Source organism: Podarcis vaucheri, assembly GCF_965113315.1.
Source record: "Podarcis vaucheri genome assembly, chromosome: 1".
Classification (NCBI taxonomy): Eukaryota; Metazoa; Chordata; class Lepidosauria; order Squamata; family Lacertidae; genus Podarcis; species Podarcis vaucheri.
Genome location: NC_138759.1, coordinates 67,597,728 through 67,619,036, shown reverse-complemented (window position 1 = coordinate 67,619,036; position 21,309 = coordinate 67,597,728). Strand labels below are relative to the sequence as shown.

At 43.1% G+C, this 21,309-nt stretch overlaps 1 protein-coding gene across 5 annotated transcripts in view; it reads right to left on the bottom strand.

Moving 5' to 3' along the window:
• HIPK3 (homeodomain interacting protein kinase 3) overlaps positions 1-12,477 on the bottom strand; it is a 64,044-nt gene extending 51,567 nt beyond the window's left edge. The window contains exon 1 of one of the 5 annotated variants that reach the window (XM_082231544.1): positions 11,872-12,477. The gene's annotated coding sequence lies outside the window, so the exon portion shown is untranslated. The other 4 variants (XM_082231548.1, XM_082231546.1, XM_082231547.1 and 1 more) reach the window with 4 other exon arrangements.
• Positions 12,478-21,309: the final 8,832 nt, after the last annotated feature.

Sequence of the window (21,309 nt, the reverse complement as noted above, 5' to 3'; positions counted from 1 at the left end):
GCCACGTGACCCGGAAGTGTCTCCGGACAGTGCTGGCCCCCGGCCTCTTAAGAGAGATGGGCGCGCAACCCTAGAGTCGGACACGACTGGCCCTTACGGGCAGGGGTACCTTTACCTTTAATTGGCTGCCAAGGATTTACACCCTGACAAGTGGGCCAAAAATCTAGCAAACAACTAAATATATACTACCACAAGTGACAGCGGAGCTCTTCCCAGCAGCTGGCGAACACCATTTTGTACCAGAGTTTCCAAGTCATGGCATAATTCCACAGCATTTTGAATAAAACAGATGGTGGCAGCCACATGCAAAAAAACAACAACCAAAAGTGACTACATGTGGCAGCAACATATTACAAGTTGTGTTTGAAGACACACAACTGTTGCTACTTTCTTCTCATGGTAAGCACCCCGCCTCCATAAATCTTTCAAAGATTTCCACTCCCCACAGTTTTGGGGCATGAATTCCTACCTACTCTCATTCTAAGCCAAATATTTCCCCTTGAGAATGTTTCCACTCCATTGCAGGTACAGTACATGTAAATCACTACAGCACCAAATAGCATGCAGACTACTTCAGCACAGTTCAATTTTGCCTTTACTGTGTGCCTGTTCCGAGCCAAAGAAGCAGGATGTAATCCCACACACACATCAACAGATGAGCAGTGGTTAAATCCTGCTCAGTTTGGCTCCTCTAGCTTGTTCCCTGCTATGTAACCAGAGCAAGCAGCACACATTTTTGAAAACTGCCTGGTTTTTGTAAGCACCTTTGAATTTGTTACTGTTTTGTGATTCCCACTGTCAAGGGTTTCAGAAAAGGATTCAGACAGATGGTGCTGCTAGTCTGCTAAACTCAGTTGTGATTAAGGACACTTACATTTAAAACACTTCTGTATTCTTTGTTAATTGTAGCTCTTGTAACCTGAGCTCAGCTAACAGCAGCAGCCCAGTTGTAATTTTGATGCCGATTCCTCTCTTCTCTAACCTGAGCTCACGTGTAAGTGCAGCATATTAGAAAGGAAGGATAGGAATTAGGCTAGCTATGATACATGCTTCCTGAATGTAACTTTACTTGTTTGAATTTTGCGCCTTTTCCACCCTCCTCTCTAACTCCAGAGGGATTCTGTGAGCCAGTTTGCTAGTGTTTCCTAGCAACCAGCTTGCATCTGGGAGGGAGGCTGCTCTCATTACCAGCTTCTTGTGGGTGCTGAGGATCACAAGATCAGCAAGTGAGCTGCGGTGGAGGCAGGCATGATCATCTCATAGACAGGCTTTCAGTGACAACAGCAGGGGGTAAGGTGAAAGGCTCAACAGACTCATTTTATTTTGCGGGAGGGCACTGCTTTCCTTTAGTGTTTAATTTTTATTAATCCAACTGGAGGGAATTGGGTTTCTTTCATTGCTTTATCTTTGAGCACACCCACTTTTTCCAGCCACACCCACCACTGGAATGTGCCTTTCTGAAGGCTGGCCACACTTTAATTCAGCCCTCGGAGAAAAAAATGGTCATGTGATCAGACCCAGAATTAACTGTCTTTCTTCCCGTCCCACACACCTCTACCATAACCACCTAACCAACTGCTGAATGCTTTCAAGTTGCAGCTGCATCGTAATAATGCTGACCAGATCAGTTGTGAGATATAACATTAGGGAGTTCTATTTTCTTTCATAGAAACAGATCCATTTTTCTGCTTTAGCAACCTGAGTGGGACAGGTTATTGGAAAGTGAAGTACAACAGGTTAAGAAGAATTTTCCTTGCTATGTAACTGAAAAGGGAGGTCTACAGCAATGAGCAAGTATACAGGAAGGTCCCCATCTTCCTTTGTGCTATGCTAAAGGATATGTACTTTGCTTGATAGAATAACTACATTGCTGACAATATCATTGATATAGATCAGGGGTAGGCAAATTAAGGCCCGTGGGCCAGATCCGGCCCAATTGCCTTCTAAATCCAGCCCACGGACGGCTCGGGAATCAGCGTGTTTTTACATGAGTAGAATGTGCGCTTTTATTTAAAATGCATCTCTGGGTTATTTGTAGAGCATAGGAATTCATTCATCCCCCCCCCCAAAAAAAAAGATAGATAGATAGATAGATAGATAGATAGATAGATAGATAGATAGATAGCCGGCCCACCACATGGTCTGAGGGACAATGGCCCAGCCCACAGCTGAAAAAGGTTGTTGACCCCTGATACAGACATACAATTCAGTCATTCATTTTGACTAATACAAAAGTTAATGAAATGCAACAACATAACATCATGGCAGCTCATATTATTCAAGCAGGAATTCTGTATAATCCAAAATTCCTGCTTGTTTGAGGAATGACAAGCCAGACTCTGGTTTGTTTCGTCTGTGGCACAGCAGGCGTGGAGAAAGTGCACTGTGGAAACTTTTGAGCAGCATGCGCTAACTAGCATACTGCTCATTCACATTAAACCATAGCTTATCAATAAGGCCTTTGTCATCAATTCAAAACTATTACAGAGCACAATTACAGTGTTTTAAAGCACTTTGGGCATCTCTAAATAGCAACTACAGATTAGGGGTGGGAAGGGCAGTGATGGGGAAAGCAGCAGAAACATAAAAAAAGAGAACTACAGCCAGGCCATAATATGGCTATGGGTCACTCATGGCAGTGGAAATGTAGTCATGGCAACTTTCAGCAAAAATCCTACCTAAATTGGCAGAGCTACAGAGGGGGTGCTACACTTAAGTTTTTAGGCACCTATTTCTCCCCTGCTTCCTGTCAAGGACAAACCAGATGGTGTGTCTGTGCCCCCACAGGGCTCTTACAAAATGAAAAGCAGCCACAGGAGGCTGTGATGAGAAGCAGGGGAATAGGAGAGATGCTGCATAACCCTTTCCACATCAGCTGTTTTTTTCAACTCAATGTTTTCTGATTTTTCTATTTGTCACTCCCCAGCTCCCTGACCATGGGTAGGCAAACTAAGGCAAACTCAATCGCCTTCTAAATCCAGCCCGCAGACAGTCCAGGAATCAGTGTGTTTTTACATGAGTAGAATGTGTCCTTCTATTTAAAATGCATATCTGGGTTATTTGTGGGGCATAGGAATTCGTTCTGTTTTTTTCAAAATATAGTCCGCCCCCCACAAGGTCTGAGGGAGAGTGGACCAGCCCCCCGCTGAAAAAGTTTGCTGACCCCTGTCCCAGACTCTGAAAACCTCTGAGGGAGACGCTGTTACACATGCCTCTTGTGTGACTTTTACTCTGGATCCTAAACACCACGGTCCCTTAAGAGGGGAACTTTGAGAAAGACAGCAGGCATAACGCACACTAGGATAGTACTCAGTGGTAGATATAAAGGTAGCTAAAACTTCTCACTTCATCTCCATTCCTAACACGAGCTTGTTAGCTGGTTAAGGATGGCAGCTGGTATTTTAACCTTGTAAGTTGCCAATCAATAATTTTCCAGAGTATTTACAGTGGTACCTCGGGTTAAGAACTTAATTCGTTCTGGAATTCTGTTCTTAACCTGAAACTGTTCTTAACCTGAAGCACCACTTTAGCTAATGGGGCCTTCTGCTGCCGCTGCGTTGCCACTGCACGATTTCTGTTCTCATCCTGAAGCAAAGTTCTTAACCTGAGGTAATATTTCTGGGTTAGCGGAGTCTGTAACCTGAAGCATATGTAACCTGAAGCGTATGTAACCCGAAGTACCACTGTACTGGGAAAAGCCTTTCTCCCATTACTACTTAAATAGTCTTGGTAACTGATTTGTTTAAAACATAGGAGAATCCTTTTAGAGTTTTTAAAATAAGTTCAGAAAAGCAAACTAACTTGTCCATCTAATCTTTATTTTTGTAGATATACTGTGAACAGAAGAAAAGAAGAGACATGCCTGTTAACAAAATTAATTTTCTACAGTTGAGCAAGAAAAAACAACAACAGGATTCTTCAAAGACCTGCTCCAGTCTAGGCCTGTTCTACCTGCCTTCACTTTTGCTGCAGGGAATGAAATTCAAGGCATGCTAAAGCAGATAAATTCCAAGCAACACATGTTGAATTGCATGTCATTAAACACATAATACACAAAAACATTTCTACTCCACTGTGCACGTCAACAAGCAGGAAGTATTTCTTCATGCAAATAACAGTGCCTGTAGTACATCTATGACAATTCAAGGACTTGCTTTGCCAATAAACAGTCAAAATAAAATGGAGTATCTCAACAGTGCATTCTTTCAAAATACAGCATAATGCCAACCCTGTATGTAAATATATTAATGGAAGAGTTAAGGACAGTGCCCGAAACCATCATTGTTCTAGGTGCATTTTGCAACAGGGAATTTCGTTAGCATGAGTACTTTCTGAGCTCTGGACGCAGTACCGTGCCCAAGATTTCAGATTAAAACTGCAGAGTGGAAGGAAAGGAGGGATTTTTTTCTGCCTCCCCACTTCCAGCTACTCTCTGAAGACTGGAGAAAAAACTCTGTTAAGAGTACTAAGGAGGTGGGCAGGGGAAGGACTAGACCATGTGAAAAATGAACATAATATTTTAGCTGCAGTTCATTCATTTTCAGCTTTGTATTCTTGTTATAAAAAAGTGCACCTAGACATTCCGTTGTTGTGCCCATAACCTAGGTTTAAGGTGCCATTTAGCTCCCAGCTTTCGTGTCTCAGTTTCTAACACTGGTTAAGGATCATCAAGTCAATGCAGACATTTAGCCTTTCCTCTAGAGCAGGGCAGTCCAGCACATGGCCCAGGGGCGGCCCTTGACAACTTTTTATGCTTCTCCCCTCCCCGTAGCCCTTGCACTGCCTTCCCAAAGCCAGGTTAGCAAAGTGCTGGGCTTCGGGAAGGAGGCATGAGGGCTCTGACAGTGTTCATGAGTCCTCCAGCTTCCTTCCCAAAGTCTAGTTCAGGGGTCTGCAACCTTTAAGACAAAAAGAGCCACTTGGACCCGTTTCCAAAGAAAAAACAACAACTGGGAGCCGCAAAACCATTGCGACATTTAAAACAAATATATCTCCGGAGCCACGATCTGACAGCCGGCGGGAAGGTGACGTCGGGACGGTGCGTGACTAATGCACGCACCGCCCCCATGCGACGTCACAGCCAGTACAGCACCCGCCACAGTGAGGAGTGTCGGGGCGCACAATGCGCCTCCTTCCCTCGCTAGTATCCGCCCCGGAGCCGCAGCAAAGATGTGAAAGAGCCACATGCGGCTCCGGAGCCACGGGTTGCAAACCCCTGGTCTAGTTAATGCTTTCCCAACTTTGGGAAGGAAAAAAGGAGTACTCTAGGACCCTGCCAGAGCCTCGTACCTCCTTCCCAAAGCCCAGCTTACTCAGCTTTGGGAAGGCAGCATGAGGGCTGGGGCGAACATGTCAAATCTGGCCTCCTGTTCCCCTTCCCATGCAACAAGGCACTATGCAGCCTGTGGCTTCCATGTCAAAGTACTCTTGTGGCCCACTTGGTATGAAAAGTTGTGCCACCCTGCTCTAGAACCACCCCAAGCTTTATTTACTAAAAACATTTTTTACATCACCTTTCTTATAGAAACCCACTTTATTTGAAAGATTTCACAACTTTTCTGACACACCCTAATGTTTTAGCAACTGAGAGCATTATTTCCCTAATTTTTCCAAGTCTGTCTTGCCCAAAGGCAGACATTAAGTAGATTGAATAATCAGAACCAACGGTTACTAGCTGGAAGGCATTTTGAACTGCTCCAGAAGATGGAGGGATTCATCAAGAGGATCAGTTAAGGTTGTACCACAGAGCCAAGCTATAATCCCACAGTAATGGAAGCTTGATGTAAAACACTACATAATTACACACAGTACTCACAGGTGATAGTGTCACATGTTATGCCTCTGTTAAGACCTCTGCCTGATTTTTATAGCAACTCACTACAATGTCATAATGCTGCAATGAATATAGATGCAAGCCTAGCAGCCGCTTCTAGACCAAGTGACGAGAGGAGAGTGACATGAAGGATACTTCCCTCCCTCCACCCCCCAAAAAAGACAATCTTTTCTATTCCGAAATCATTTCCATATAACAATTGTGGGGTACGCCAACTAAACAGAACTGCAAATATTCAGGGGACTACTTTTTACTAACGGGGGTTTTGTGCCAAAACAAAAACTTATCTGGTAAGTTTCGGACGGATCCTTCAGTTTGGTAAAAAGTGACAGTAAAAGGACCATCCAACTTTACACTTTTAAAATAGCTGCATACTTAAAATAAAAGTAGAATGCTTGTACAGCTGGTGCATGCACTGATCAACTTTAGGATTCTCATAGCTCAATCTTGTATTTCAGGAGCATTCCAGTAACAGGTTCCCTTATCAAAATAGATTAAATGCAACAGCGATTGAGAAGCAAAGTTACAAAGTGCAAGCAATTGCCAACATATGGCTCATACTCAGACTGCCGCCACCCCCTGCCCAAAGCATCTGTGCAGCTCTACTTTTGGTGGGGTTTTTTAATCTTTACAGATTTATTCTAACACACATTACAACTTCCTGGTAAACGGAGGGTCAAAACCCAACAAATAATTCAAAATCATACCCGAATTGAAACTGTTATGAAAACTGAAGACATCAAGGGCATGATGCCAGGCACAACTAGTCAGTGCTATTTTAAGTACCATTAACCAGAAACATTGCACTGAACTGTAACGTGGAAAACAACAGCACTTCTCGACTTGACGGTGAGAAGGTAATTAGGGAGTGACATAATCGTGTCTTAATTTATACAGGAGGAAAATACTGGAGACAAAACAAGTAGCAGTACCTGATATTATGAGACAAGGGACAGAAAGAAAGCATAACAGGCTTCTAAAAAGCCGCCACTGGTAAATAAGATCAGCTTCCAGGCAACTGGCAAAGGAACTTGTGTAAACAATAACATTTATATATTTATTTCCTTTTCAGGCTCTCATGGAACGAACCTTCACATGCAGGAGGAAAGGCTGGCAGGCTAATAACTTCTGCAACACAAATAGTAGTGCAAAAAGTTATAATAGGCAAAAAGGCTTAAGCAGCCTTTCCTACCTATTCTTCCTCCCCAAGCAGCCTGCACCAGCCTGCTCTGATGTTAAAGAAAACACAAAGAAATCTTTGAAATCTTTCAAAGATATTTTTACGTGGTGCTGGCCTGCTTGTTTCAAGTCTGCATTTAGTTGCAATCTGTCCTGGGCTCAATGTGGTGGACAGGTTTATAAATAAAATAAAATAAATAAGAAACGTTCTGGGCACTTAGCATTCAAGTATAGGAACTTGCTTAGTGTTCTTACATGTGCAAAAAAAAAAGTGCCAAAAAGACACCCTTAAATCACAACAAACCCCTCCCCCCCCCCCATCTAAGCAAACAGATCCTGTAGCACAAAAATGGATGTGGACTTCATGGTCAGAGTTTTGGATTAGTCTTCAAAGTAAGTTTAAGGGAGCTATTTACCGTAGTTACAATTTATTGGTTGCTATATTACTATATGTAGGCTTGTTCAGGAAATACAAATTAAAATACTAAACATTTGTTTTACATTAGTTATTTAAACCAACCTTTTTTTCTTGGGAATTTAAATCACCTTGATCTCTTTACACATCGTTGCCTCTGGGTTGACAACTAGGATGCCACTCAACATGTTAGTTTAGTCCAGAGGTGTTTGTCTGGCCCCTACTTAAGGTATTTGACATATGGTTTGTGGGAGGGGGAGGAGAGTAAATGAATGATTGTCACTGAATTACGAAAAGTTATAGAGCATTAAAGGTAAAGGGGACCCCTGACCATTAGATCCAGTCATGGCTGACTCTGGGGTTGCGGCGTTCATCTCGCTCTATAGCCCGAGGGAGCTGGCGTACAGCTTCTGGGTCATGTGGCCAGCATAACTAAGCCGCTTCTGGTGAACCAGAGCAGCACACAGAAACGCCGTTTACCTTCCGCTAGAGCGGTACCTATTTATCTACTTGCATTTTGACGTGCTTTCAAACTGCTAGGTTGGCAGGAGCAGGGACCGAGCAATGGGAGCTCACCCCGTCACGGGGATTCGAACCGCCGACCTTCTGATCGACAAGTCCTAGGCTCTGTGATTTAACCCACAGCGCCACCCACGTCTTAAAGGACAAGGACAAGTAACTGAAATTGTTTTTTTCTCAGCCTCCCTCAAATCCAAGCAAATGCCTGTGTATGACTTTCACTTCATCAAATTCAGCCAAGTTAAATGTAAAATTTGTTTCAGAATTTCCTATCGACTAAGCATTCTGGAAAGTAACCACTTAGCAGCCCAACTTCAACTATGTTTGCTCAGAAGTCAGTCTTATTGAAAGGGGGTTGGTCAGCAGTGGGGAACCTTTTTCAGTCTCTGGGGAAAGCATATCAGTAATGGGGAAGCCCAGAGGCAAAAATATGCAAAGCAGCAGGTACAACTCTTCCTTTTGTACATTGGGCTACACATTCTAGCTACACAAAATAAGAGATTTCTGTATGTACACCCTCACCTTCCCATTTACACAAGCAAGAGGCATTATCACATTTCAGACAGACAGGCAAAAGCACTTGAGGATGGCAAGAAGCAGGGCCAATGGGGGGTGTGGCCCAACAAAAGAATATAGCCTAGGGATGCTTGCAAGGGCTGGAGGACAGCATTCAGTTCCCAGGCCAGAGGCTCCCCACCCCAGACAACATCATACTTAAGTCTACGCATTTCAATGTGCCCACACTCTGAAGTACAACTTAATCAGATACCACCCTCTGACTTTTCAACCACTTACTGTTGTAAACCGCCCAGAGTGGCTGGGGAAACCCAGCCAGATGGGCGGGGTATAAATAATAAAATTATTGTTATTATTATTACCGTCCTTATGTATGTCATTAGTTCGCATACAAAAACTTTTTGAACTATAAAAAGATAAGATCGTCCACTAATACTTACATCAACAAAAATATGATTAGAATTTGAGAAGCTTCCAAACATTACAAATAATTATTAGGTTGCAAGCCTATACCCACTTATGTGGGAGTAAGCCTCACTGAACTGACTTCTGAGTAGACAGGTACAGGGTTGTACTGTTTTTCTAAGTCAAACAATATAGGCTAGAGTTCTTATTTATAGGCTATATAGTTCATGTATAGTTACCCATAATAATAATAAGCTCGAGTAGGTCAGCTATGTGTGACCAATGTAATATTTTTTCCATGGAATCATTACCTTTTAAGAGAGCTTGGCTCATTCACAAACTCTATACTAGAGCCATGACCTAGTTACGTGCTTCTTAATCTGTGTGCGCAATGACACGCTTATTAATATTAGACACTTTAGCACTACAGAAGAAATAGTCTGATGTTGACACTGCATTTACAAAAGGTCTCCAACAAACCAAACTTCTAAAAGATGTCAGAACATCTTTACTCCTTGTCACGCGTATGAAACTAAAATTCAAACAAACAATGAACCTTATTATAGCTTTAGTAGTTTCAGTTAATACTATACTCAGCATCATAACTGCCCTACTATGAGGAAGAAAAGAGCATCATGACTTTTTAATTAGTTTTCTAAGAAGGGCTATACACAGATGTCAAGATTTTATTTCCACAAAAATAAGATTCCAATAGCCTATTTAGTGTCATACAAGAATCCAACAACTATCAAGAAAAGTACACAGGGAATGCCAAAAATCATTGTTCTTGATTTGTTAATTTAGAAAAGGAATAGATGTGAACACCACAAAACAAAGAGCCAATGATTAACAGTACACTTTATATAGCACTTAGTGCATAGTCATGGCTTAAAATAAGTGCATTTACAAAATTAGCTACATGCATATCCAAGTATCTGGTTTCACAAGGCACACGAGAATAAGACACCAATATCTCTGGCCAAGAGAACTCAACATTTTTAGCCTACAAAACATGCACAAAATCTCTATCCAAAGATAAATTTAGATGAATATGTTTATAGAATGAGAAAAATAATGTAAATGTCATAGTACATTGGAGTGAAATCCTAGCCCCACTTACTTGGGAGTAAGTCCCACTGAATTCAACAGGACTTACTTCTGAGTAGACATGATTAGGATTGCCCCCTAAATCTTGTTGAAAATGTGACAAGTTGTTAGTTATCCAAACAAGTGTTTGGGTATAAAGCTGCTGTACTAAAAGCACTGGAATCCTGTAACAGATATCAAAGTTTAATGTTTATTTAATCAAGTTATTTAAAATCTAAAAATCAATAAACCTTGACTACACACGGTTCTTGTTCAAATCAGTATCTAAGCTTGTCACCAAGCAACAAAAAACGACAAACTAAAATGCTAGATAAAGTAAACAGTATCATTTCGCAGTACTTCGTTTTACAGTGAATAAACTATATCAGAATATGAAGGGGGAAAACAAAATACAAAAACCAGCATTTCACTTAAAAGAAATCAAAGACTAAGTGATTATTAGTTTTAAATTCTACATCAACTTTAAGCCCCTGTAGCTCTGAATTACTGCCAGTATCAAATGTTCACTTCACGTACCATTTTAAGTTGGCGTTTCCCCTCTCTGACATGGAAATAGACATTACTTTACCAAAACTACAGTTGCAAATTACCCCTGAGTCCCAAAGGAAAGCAATAATCCCTTGTAACTAGAGTAGCTTGCGACCACGCCTTCCTGCTGCCCTAGCAAGTTGCAAGCGGAGCAGTCGTGTCACATTTCTTCTTTCATATCCAGAGATCCTAAAGGTTAGTTTTACAGAGGCCCGAACAGGCTTATCTAGCAAAAGTGCAAACGGGTGGGAGACACACAAAAGAGAAAATTCTGGTTGCCAAAGGAAAAGACCGCCACAGAAAACAAGAATGGGAGCGATACTACGAAATGGAGCTGAACTATTTATATACAGTACAGTACTAATCTGTTGGCTCTCAGAGCTGTTGGTGGCAGCAAGCCTCACTATCTTCCTAATTCGACCTCGTCAATTTATACTGGAAAAAAGGCAACAAAGGAAATGTGGGTTTTGTTTCTGTTTTAGAAAATGTGGCTCCGTCTTCAGCACTTAAAAGCCTTTTTTTTTTTTTACTGAGTCACCAGCTTCATCCGATGGAGCAAGAAGATGTGCGAAGGTTAAGCCCCCATGTCAGGCAGCAGTTGACTTGTAAAAAGAAGTGCGCCAGGACTCAGCCCTGTTTTGGAAATCATGCCCTTACCTTGCAACCAGTCCTCTTAGTCCCAGAATCACGGGGACCGGGTGCGGGTGTACAATATAAACAGAGCTCTGCACATGCTCGCGGGTACTCTCGTACCATTTCTTCTATCCCAGCTCTCAGATCCGGTAGGGAACTAGAGAGGCTCCTAGATAGCCCTAACTCAACGTCTAGCTTTAAATAAAACTCGGGATGTACAGCCAGTCCCCTTGGCACTTGCCATCCACGCACAATTCTTCGGAAGTCCCAAAAGGGATCTACTTCCGAGAAAACCTGCCTTCCTTTTCCCCTTTTTGGAGGGGAGGAGGGTGGTAAAGCCTCCCAAACAAATCCTGGTTCCGGAAAAGGGTCAACTGACGGCGAGAAAACCTGACCTGCCTCACTTTCCCGGACCGATCCTACAGGATTCGCCCTACAGCCCAAGATCGGGGCGCCCCCAGCTCCTTAGGTCGAAGCCAGGGGTATGTAGGGGGACGGGGATCCACTGCCAGTTCGGAGGTGGAGAGATCTTTTTACCCAAAAGGGGGGGGGGAATTAAAATGTTTTTTTTTTATTTGGTTACCTTGTTCAGCCCCCTCGGTTTTTGTTCACAACAACTCCCAAAACATAGTGGCGGGCAGGGGAGGGGACGAAGGGGCGTTTCAGCTTGGCTCTGCCCGCTCAGCGGGGAAGAAGGGTCGCTCGGTCACTCGCTCGCCTCCTCCCAGCCTCTCACCTTCACAGATTCGGCAGCGCTACAGTCCCCGCCGCCGCCGCCGCCACCGCAGCAGCCCTCGGCATGACCAGAGCGCTACTACCAGGAGGCGCCTCCCAGGCCAGGCTCAGCCTCTGGCTGCGGCTGCTGCTGCTGTTGCCGCCGCCTCCTCGGCCGCTGCCATCTTGTCCTGGCGGCTGAGAGGAACGCGCCCCAGCTCAGCCCGCTCAGCTCCCCGGGCCTCCGCCTCATCTTCCCGGGGAGGGATCCAGCCTGCTGCCTCCGCCGCCGCCACTCCTGCAGCCGCCGCTTCCTCCGCCGCCGCCCACTTCGGCGGCTCTCCCCGCTACTGCTCCGGTTGCGGGGCCTAGGGGCAGCGGGCGCAGCTGCCTCCGTCGTCGTCCCGCCGCCGCTGCTGCTGCCGCCCCCTTTGCTCCTGAGGCTGTGAGGAAGCCTCAGCCCCGCTCCGACATGTCTCTGTTCCGTTTCCAGCCTGCGGGGCCCTCCTGACGAGAATAGGCGGGCCGCCCTCTTCCGCAGCTGCAGCGCCACCGGCTGGTTTCTGCCGGCCTCCTGGCTGGAAATCAGACCTCTAAACCCGCCTCTTTCTCTGGGAAAGGAGCGCGCGCCCTTCGCTTGCTTTGGCAGAGGCCCTGCTGCTCGGCGGCCTCTCGCAGAGCAGCACCTCTGTAGGCGAGCGACAGCGCCGAGGAGCAGGTCAACGAAATAAAAATGGGGAGGAAGCGCCGTTACATGCAGATCACCGGGCGTCGTCTTCTGGCCAGACACCTGTAGCCTGACTAACTCGCTGGGCGCCTTTAGGTAGAAGAAAGAAAAACCCCACCAAGCTCAGTAGGGCTTACTTCCATCTAAGGCAGTGGTTCCCAACCTTTTTTTTCACCATGCCCCCCCTAAGCACTTCTAAAATACTGATGCCCCCACCTTTTCACGTGGAGGAAGCCATTAACTCATAATAACTCATTCTCAGTTGCCCCCTTCAAAATCAAATTGCCCCTCTGTTGGGAACCACTGGTGTAAGGGTATCTAGAATTGCACCACAAAGCCTGAAAAGCGCACTCTGGCCATGCACCATGCACATTTGTTCATTCCCAAGGTGCAATAAACTTGAATCTTACACTGGCCCCACTTTGCATTTGCAAATGGTTCTTGTGGGCCATATACATGGGCGTAGACAGGATTTTGTTGGGGGTACAGGACTTGGTTAAGGGGGACAAGGACTTTTGTTATGGGAGGCAGAACCGACCTGATTGGTCAATTAGAAAAGTACTTATATTGTTTTACTTGATAGGGGGCATGTGATCCCCCCCTTGGCTACGCCCATTTTCATTTACTTTGGCTCCAGTGTGTTCCCACCGCTGGTGTTTGAAGCTGAGTACACTTGACTTGAGCAGCAATCCATATTTATCCTGTAGTTTCTTGAGAAACTGCTGCTGATTGATGCGCTACCCCTCAAACCAACTTCCAACCTGTTCAAAAAGGTAAGCTGAGGTGGGTACATTTAAGAAAGCGGACGGCACATGGGCAGATAGCAGCTTCAGCAAACAGGAGATCAGCACGGAAACAAATCAGGTGAAGACATCCCCACTCCCTCTCAACTGTGTACAGCAATGTAAGAATATGAACTGAAACACTGAGAAAAATCAACCTCACTGCATCCTAAGCCACTGATGTGTGCATAGCCCCAATTTTAACTAGTTCTATACACTGTGGGCTGAAAGTTGTTCAAGCTTCCATTTGCACTGGAAATATTTATTTATTCAAGTTCTATTAAGTTCACTAGTTCTGCAGCTAGAGAGTATCCTTGTTGACTGGTTTGTAGTCCGTGATGAAGTTTAGAAGAAGGAATTGGCCACTCAGTGGTACCAAAAAGAAAGCTAGAAAGTTAGGTTCCCAGTCATGTCAGTGGCACACAAGCTGTGCAGTACATGAGGACCCACTTACTCTGGGAAGCCCACCAAACCGAGAAATTTAAAATTATCATATATTAATTTCCTTGTAAGCAGCAGTTATACAAAACTGTTGGTTGGTTGTTATTCATTCGCTGATAGAAACATGGCAAGTCTTAAACTTTGAAAATGTTTGAATTCATTGGTGTTTTTAAAAAATCAGGGTGCAGTCCAAACCCATCAGTTGCACTGGTAGTGTGTGTGTGTGTGTGTGTGTGTGTGAAGGGTCAGAGATCTCCCTCTGCCCAGGTCCCCGGCAGCATGAGCTATAGTGCCAAAGGTGCAGTGGTGGCTACACCACTCCTCCATGCTCAGATAGGATTTGGATTTGTCTACCAATTGTTGCGGGACTTAAATATAACTTGGCCATGTTTGTTAATATCCCATATAAACATGCACCTACATTCTGAAGACAGGTATTTGTATTTATATATATTTCTTAATCTCATAATCACGTTTCATCTGCATAACTAGATACTGGTGCATAATCAAACTAGATTGGGGTACATAAATATATCATACATGGGCCTACAACAAAATATGCCTGGAACTGATAAACAGATACACTAAAACATACAAATTCATCATACCTCTTGTTCCTTTTGGAGCATAAGCAAAGGTAAAACAGTAGGCTGGAATGTGTTCTTTGTTCAGTTTAAATGTATGCGCTGTTCTTATATAAGAATAAGACAGAAAAGTTAATTACCAGGTATTTACTAGAGCTAGTCTCAGGCACCTGGGTGCTATAAACAAGGGCAGAGTCTTCATTGCTCATAGCCATTGCTACTAATATCTTCCACTCTAGGTTCTGTGCTAAACACCATGTTGACCACTTACTCTGTGTTCCCTACTGCAAGCCCAAACAGACATGGTGTTTTTTTCTATATCATCCCAAAGGGCAGTTTACAGGAGGAATAGCACAACTAAAATGTAAATACAAATAATAGACAAAAAACCACAATGTCATAAAAGTATAAAACAAACTGCAAGATTTAAGTTGCATTTATGGCTGTACTGTTTACATATCATACATAGTACATATCAGATGAAGGGCAATAAACAAAGTTAATAATAATAATACATTTATATCATAGGTGTTCCCCAAGGATTCTGGGAATTGTAGTTTATCCCTCACTGAATTAAAATTTCCAGTGTTCTTAACAAACCACAGTTCCCAGGATTCTTGGGTGGGTGTGCTTTATCTGTATGGTGTGTATGCATCCTACAAAGTTTAACAAAATGAACAAGGTATTTACCAGGCAGTGAATGGACAATGAGGGTGGTGCCTGCTGACAAATCACACTGGGACTGCCTGAAGCAGAGCCCTAACGTCTCCCGCCATCTCCCCGTTTGGATCAAAACTTTAAAAAGCATTGCTGCGCTTTTCAGAGACCCATCCCTACCTCCACATAATTAAGCTATAGGAGGCAGTGATGGCCACCAACTTGGACAACTTTTAAAGACAAATTCTTAAGGATATCAATGGCTGCTAACCATGATGGCTATGTTCTGCCTCCACAGCTGGAGGCAGTAATGCTTTTGAATAACAGTTTCTGGAAACCAGAGGAGGGAGAGAGCTCTTGTCCTGAGGTCCTTCTTACAGGTTTCCCATAGACATCTGGTTGGCCACTGTGATAACAGGATGCTGGACCAGATGGGACATTGGACGGATCCAGCAGGCTCTTCTTGGGCATGGCAGGTCAGCCCCGCCTTCATCAGCTTATTGCCCTGCTAAAACTCACCAGGAGCAGCCTTTCACAAGAAGAGGTTGCAATGATGACAAATTCAGCAGTGATATTAAGAGGCTTGATACGTGCCATGCCTCACTTTGCCCTACCAGGTCTTTCCTCTCAGTCAGCTTTTCACCATCCCAGTTAAATTATCTGACTAAGAGGTAAGATTTTTTTTTCCTTTACCCAACAGAGGCTTTTTACACATGAATGCTCTTCAGAGAGGAAGGGCTGAAGGACAGAGAAGCTAAATTACTAACCTATTGCAAAACATGCAAAGATAGTGCCAGGAATTAGCTCGCCTGAGACCTTGTTTTCAGCAAAACAAGCTGTCAGAGGTCTCTGATTTTCAGAGAAATCCCTGATTTGGAACCTCTCCACTTTAGCTCATCTCCATGCAAACTAGATTTTCTTACGTTCCTTTGATGGGACGATGTATGAATGTGTGAGTGCTCCAGTACAGTGGTACCTCAAGTTACATATGCTTCAGGTTACATACGCTTCAGGTTACAGACTCCGCTAACCCAGAAATAGTACCTCGGGTTAAGAACTTTGCTTCAGGATGAGAACAGAAATCGTGCAGCAGCGGCACAGCGGCAGCAGGAGGCCCCATTAGCTAAAGTGGTGCATCAGGTTAAGAACAGTTTCAGGTTAAGAATGGACCTCCGGAACGAATTAAGTACTTAACCTGAGGTACCATTGTACTACACTGAGCTTCCACAGACACTATTAACTAGCGCCTCTAGTTAATGGAGCGCCTCTAATAAGCTAGCTGCTCCAACTGCCAAAACACCCACAACTATAGAGCCATAGAAACCAAAGATTCCAATCTATCTAGTTTGAAATGCATAAATCCAGATCACATATTGCACACTGGGTCAATTCCCTACTATATCTTGTTCTCAGCCAGGGTTTCCAATCTTGAAAATACAACCCATTACTATGTTGTAATTCCTCTGACTAAAGTGTAATATATGATGATCCTACATGCATGTATAAACACAGCAGTTCACATGCATGCAGGACTTGTCTTGTGCCAGAATACTGTTAATGTATGAAGTGGACTTGCAGGTAGTTAACAAGTGATACAGCAGTTGATTCTGCCCCCACACCCAGCCTTTCAATGCGTTATTATGAGTGCAGAACAGACTCTAATCCACATTTACTTCTAAAAATTCTATATGAGAGAAGAGGGATGTGATCTTAAATATGCAGCAAAGAACTCTCAGAAGGTATTCTGCCAGGTCTGGGGACAATTTTCTGATCATTCTGTTTGGAATGATCTAAATGGCAGTCACAGTGCACTTTTCGGAGAAATATCCTGTCACATCTGACTTGGATCCAGAGAAAAGTGTTTGTGTGTGCATGCATGCATTGTAATACAGTGAGTAAGTTGCATGCTTCTGTGCGCACACACTGTGGTCCCAGGACATGGATCTTTGGGAGTCCAGGAAGCTGCTACTGAAAGGAGGGAAGTTGCCCTTCTTTAGGTCCAAGCTGTGGTATCTAAAGCTTCCCTGTTGTTGTGCAGCACAGAGGCCAAACACTGGGATATTTCATCACCCTGCTTTTATGCCCATAAACCACTTCCTACCACCAACACTCCTTCTCTTAACAGGGCTTGATCCATCCAGGTTCTTGCCCAATGGGAGATTTACATAAGTTTGTGGTAAATAAAGTAATACTTTAAAAATTCATATAGTATTAGACCTTTCTGGGGAAAAAAAGCTCTCAAGATGACTAAGAAAATCCCTTAACAATTCCTTTGTTATTCCTGCTCATTTAAAACATAGCAAACTGTAACTAGTTTGCCAAGTGATTATTACCCCTCATTTTCTAAAGAAAGCTAATGAGTAACCATGTTCATGTGCGCACATTTATAGGCTGGCAGGAAGCTCGGTAAATATCCACTAAGTCAGAAAATAGCTCCTAAGGTGTGTTTTTTTATCCATTAGAAATGAAAACAACAACCCACTGCAAACCATTTATGCTTCTTTGTTTTCAAAACAAGAATTCTGGAAAGAGCATGCAGTTTCAGACCAACATTTACTGGGCTTGGCTTACAAGAAAATTCATACTCCCAGAATTAACTTTTTAAAAACTGGTATTACAAGTTTATTTTCAGGTAGGCAAACAACCAACATATATTTGCCTGAGTTGGTATATATATCCCCACACCTCCCCATGCTTAGTTTGTTATCATTATTTTCATTCCTACAAAGTTTTTTTTTAGGGTTTACAAATCACCACCAAATCACCACCCCCACCTCGTTGTGCTAGGACAATACTCAGCACTTCATACTTTCAAGGTCACCTCCTTCACTGTGTCCCACTCACAAAGGAGTTGGGTATGTTTAGCCTGGAGTAGAGAAGACTAAGAGGTGATATGATAGCCATCTTCAAATATCTAAAGGGCTGTCACATGGAAGAGGGAGCGAGCTTGTTTTCTGTTGATCCAGAGCATGGGACCCAAACCAATGAATTCAAATTACAAGAAAAGAGATTCAGACTAAACATTAGGGGAAACCTTTTAACAGTAAGAGCTGTTGGGCAGCGGAACAGATTCCCCCGGAAGATGGTGGAATTCTCCTTCAGTGGAGGTTTATAAATAGAGGTTGAGTCACAGAATTGTAAAGCTGGACGGGACTGCAAGGGTCATCTAGTCCAACCCCCTGCATTGCAGGAATATTTTGTCCAATGTGGGGCCCGAATCCATGACCCTGAAATTAAGAGTCTCATGCTCTACAGACTGAGCTGTGATTCCAATGCCTTCACCACAGAATTGGGCCCATGGGGTCCCTTTCCAATTCTACAGTTGTTTTATTTTTCTATGAACTGTTCTGTGCTTAGAGCTTCTCAGGAGGGAAGGAAAAGGATTATAACAGGGCAAAGCCTTTCCTATCAATTAATGCCATTATTATGTTGCCTTCAGCAAAGTGGGTGCAAAAATTCCCATGCCACTGTGGTGTCTATTGTGTGACCTTGTTCTAATATTTTCTAATAGTGTTAACATTCAGGAATGAATGATCCTAGTCAGATCTTTCATCAGAGTGGAATAATCTACTGTTAAAATACAATTTAGGAAAGAAAGGCCACGTGGAACAGTTGGATATACAGCTTGTTTCCTGGACTTGTTACAGCGGATTGAATTGCACTAATAAATATCGGTGGCAAATAAGCATTAAGGATCCAGTAAGAGTTGTTTGTGAATGTAAACATTGGAATAAATAAGAAAAGCCTGCTAAATTGTTCAGAATCTGGTGCAAAGTGAATAGTTCTTAGCAAGAGGCCCCATTCATTTTAGTGAGCTACTCGCCAAGACCATTAGAGAGTACTGTGCATCACTATGCAAAAGGCCTGGTTTGATCAGAGAACTATTATAACCTACTTAGTTCATTAGCACAACCCAAATACACAGTTCTAACATATCCAGCAGGGATGTGTCACTCAATTAAGAATGTCACAAGAGTCTTAGTAAGGCATGGTAAGGAAGACTTAAAAGAGCGGTGTACTGAAGCAAGTGGCTCTGACCTGATGGGAGGCATAATTATAAAAGTAAATAAATTAATAGCTAACTACAAAGGGGAAATTAGTGCAGATGGATAACCATCATTTCCCACTTTAAACCCTTTCTGAAGTGCTAATCACTGGTGTAGAAAGCATCACAGTAAAGATGGGAAGAGTTGAAACAGCAATTAATATGTGGAAATGAAGAGATAAGCTTCTCCCCGCTTCCCAGAACATTCTGTAACAAGACCACAAGGCACCTGGTCTAACAGGTTGCTTCTCCTTGTTTTGCATTCTATTTTTTTTTTATACTACCGAAGCCGTGAATCTAAGCATTTCCATCTAGCAATTTGATATGGCAACTGGATCCTTATGGAACAGGTGGGAGATTCTTCTCACGTGTAAGCAAACTGCTCATTGTAAAAGGCACCCCACATTTGTTCTCTCCTGCCTTTCTCCTTTTTCCCTAGCTCTGTGAAGCCCACCTGTTTATACATTTCAAGCCGTAGAGAACAGGCAGCACTGGGTTGAATGATGAAAATTTGAAAGGTACACTTGCAGGATTATTTCTGCTTGGTGTGTACAACCTATGGCATAATCCTTAGACGTGGTTAGTGGGATCACTCCTAGAAACATATACATGTATCACAATTCTGCTCATGTTAACTTGGAAGTACGTACTATTGTTTGATAGATTCAGTCATTTAGCGCGTTACTTTAAATATGTCCTTTAAATAAAGTCCCATGATGTTCAGTAGGGTAGAAATGGAAAACCTGTGGTGTTCAGATGCTGTTGGATTCCCATCAGCCCCAGCCAGCTTCGCCAGTGGCCAAGGATTATGGGAGCTGTAATACAACAACATCCAGGGGGTGACATGTTTTCCCATGGATTTAGGGGAGTGCAATGGGTTCAGTCACACTGTGTGGAGCCTCGGTGCTGCTGCACAGGACTGTGCTCTGAAATTTCAGATCCCCAAGTCCGCCATTGGTGTGGTCTTAGGCTCAAATCCTTACAATACAGTTTATGCGTGACTAAATGGAAGTACTGTAATGACTTTTGCTATTGAAGAGGCATGCATAAGATTGTGCTGTTAGTCCTTTATTTCTTTTCTTTCACTCCCAGTTGCTCAATTCACAACTACAAGGAACAAATGTCACTATTATACATATGCATTTTTGCTTAAATACATAATTGCAACACACATTGCATTTTGCAAAGTCAGTTCCTTTTGGCCAAGGAAAAAATAATGTTGTGATTCAAGCTTTAGATAGCATTCAGGTAAGCTTTTCTCAGACTACACATATTGAGATTAATTTAGTCATGTTCATTAATTTCATTGGGTCTACTCTGAGTAAAACTTGGTTGAATGCCAGCCTCTAAACTTGGCACAAGCAGGGGTGGGTTGGGGATAAGGAATTTGGCCTTCTTACATGTGCTTTTTTCATATGCAAGTCTCACTGAGTTCACTTGGAGAGATATTCCAGTGAACTCATTTAGAATTGCAGCATTGAAACCAATCCTATGTGTGACTGAACATATGAAGCTGGGGCCTTTTTTTTTAAGGAAATTAAAGTTTTTTGGGGAAACCACTCCACTGCCCCCCCTACGCTACTGGGTCCGCCAGCATAGTATTGTGAAATAAGATTGTCTGACACTCTTGAGAGTTTCTGCCAGAGGTCTTTCTTAGCCCTATTACGTCATCTGACATCCATTGACCTGAAGGTTTGGAAATTTGAGCCTGGGGGCTTTCCACATGTGCTCTACCACAGGGCTATTTTCCACTAAACTATGGTTAGTACAATCTACCGTATTTTTTGCTCTATAAGACTCACTTTTTCCCTCCTAAAAAGTAAAGGGAAATGTGTGTGAGTCTTATGGAGCGAATGAAGGCTGCGCAGCTATCCCAGAAGCCAGAACAGCAAGAGGGATTGCTGCTTTTACTGCACAGCGATCCCTCTTGCTGTTCTGGCTTCTGAGATTCAGAATATATTTTTTCTTGTTTTCCTCCTCCAAAAACTAGGTGCGTCTTGTGGTCTGGTGCGTCTTACAGAGCGAAAAATACAGTACTTTCTACTCTTCAGGAGTAGAAAGCTTTAACCTTCTTTTGAAAATTTAAAAGTTGCTTAGCAAATACTGCAGGTGTATTACCGGTATTTATTTTGAGTTAAATGTTATAAGGTAACAAAATTCATAATAAGGGACCATGTTTTTTAGTAATTCCAAACCCAAATGCCCTAATCCTATTCCAAAGAGA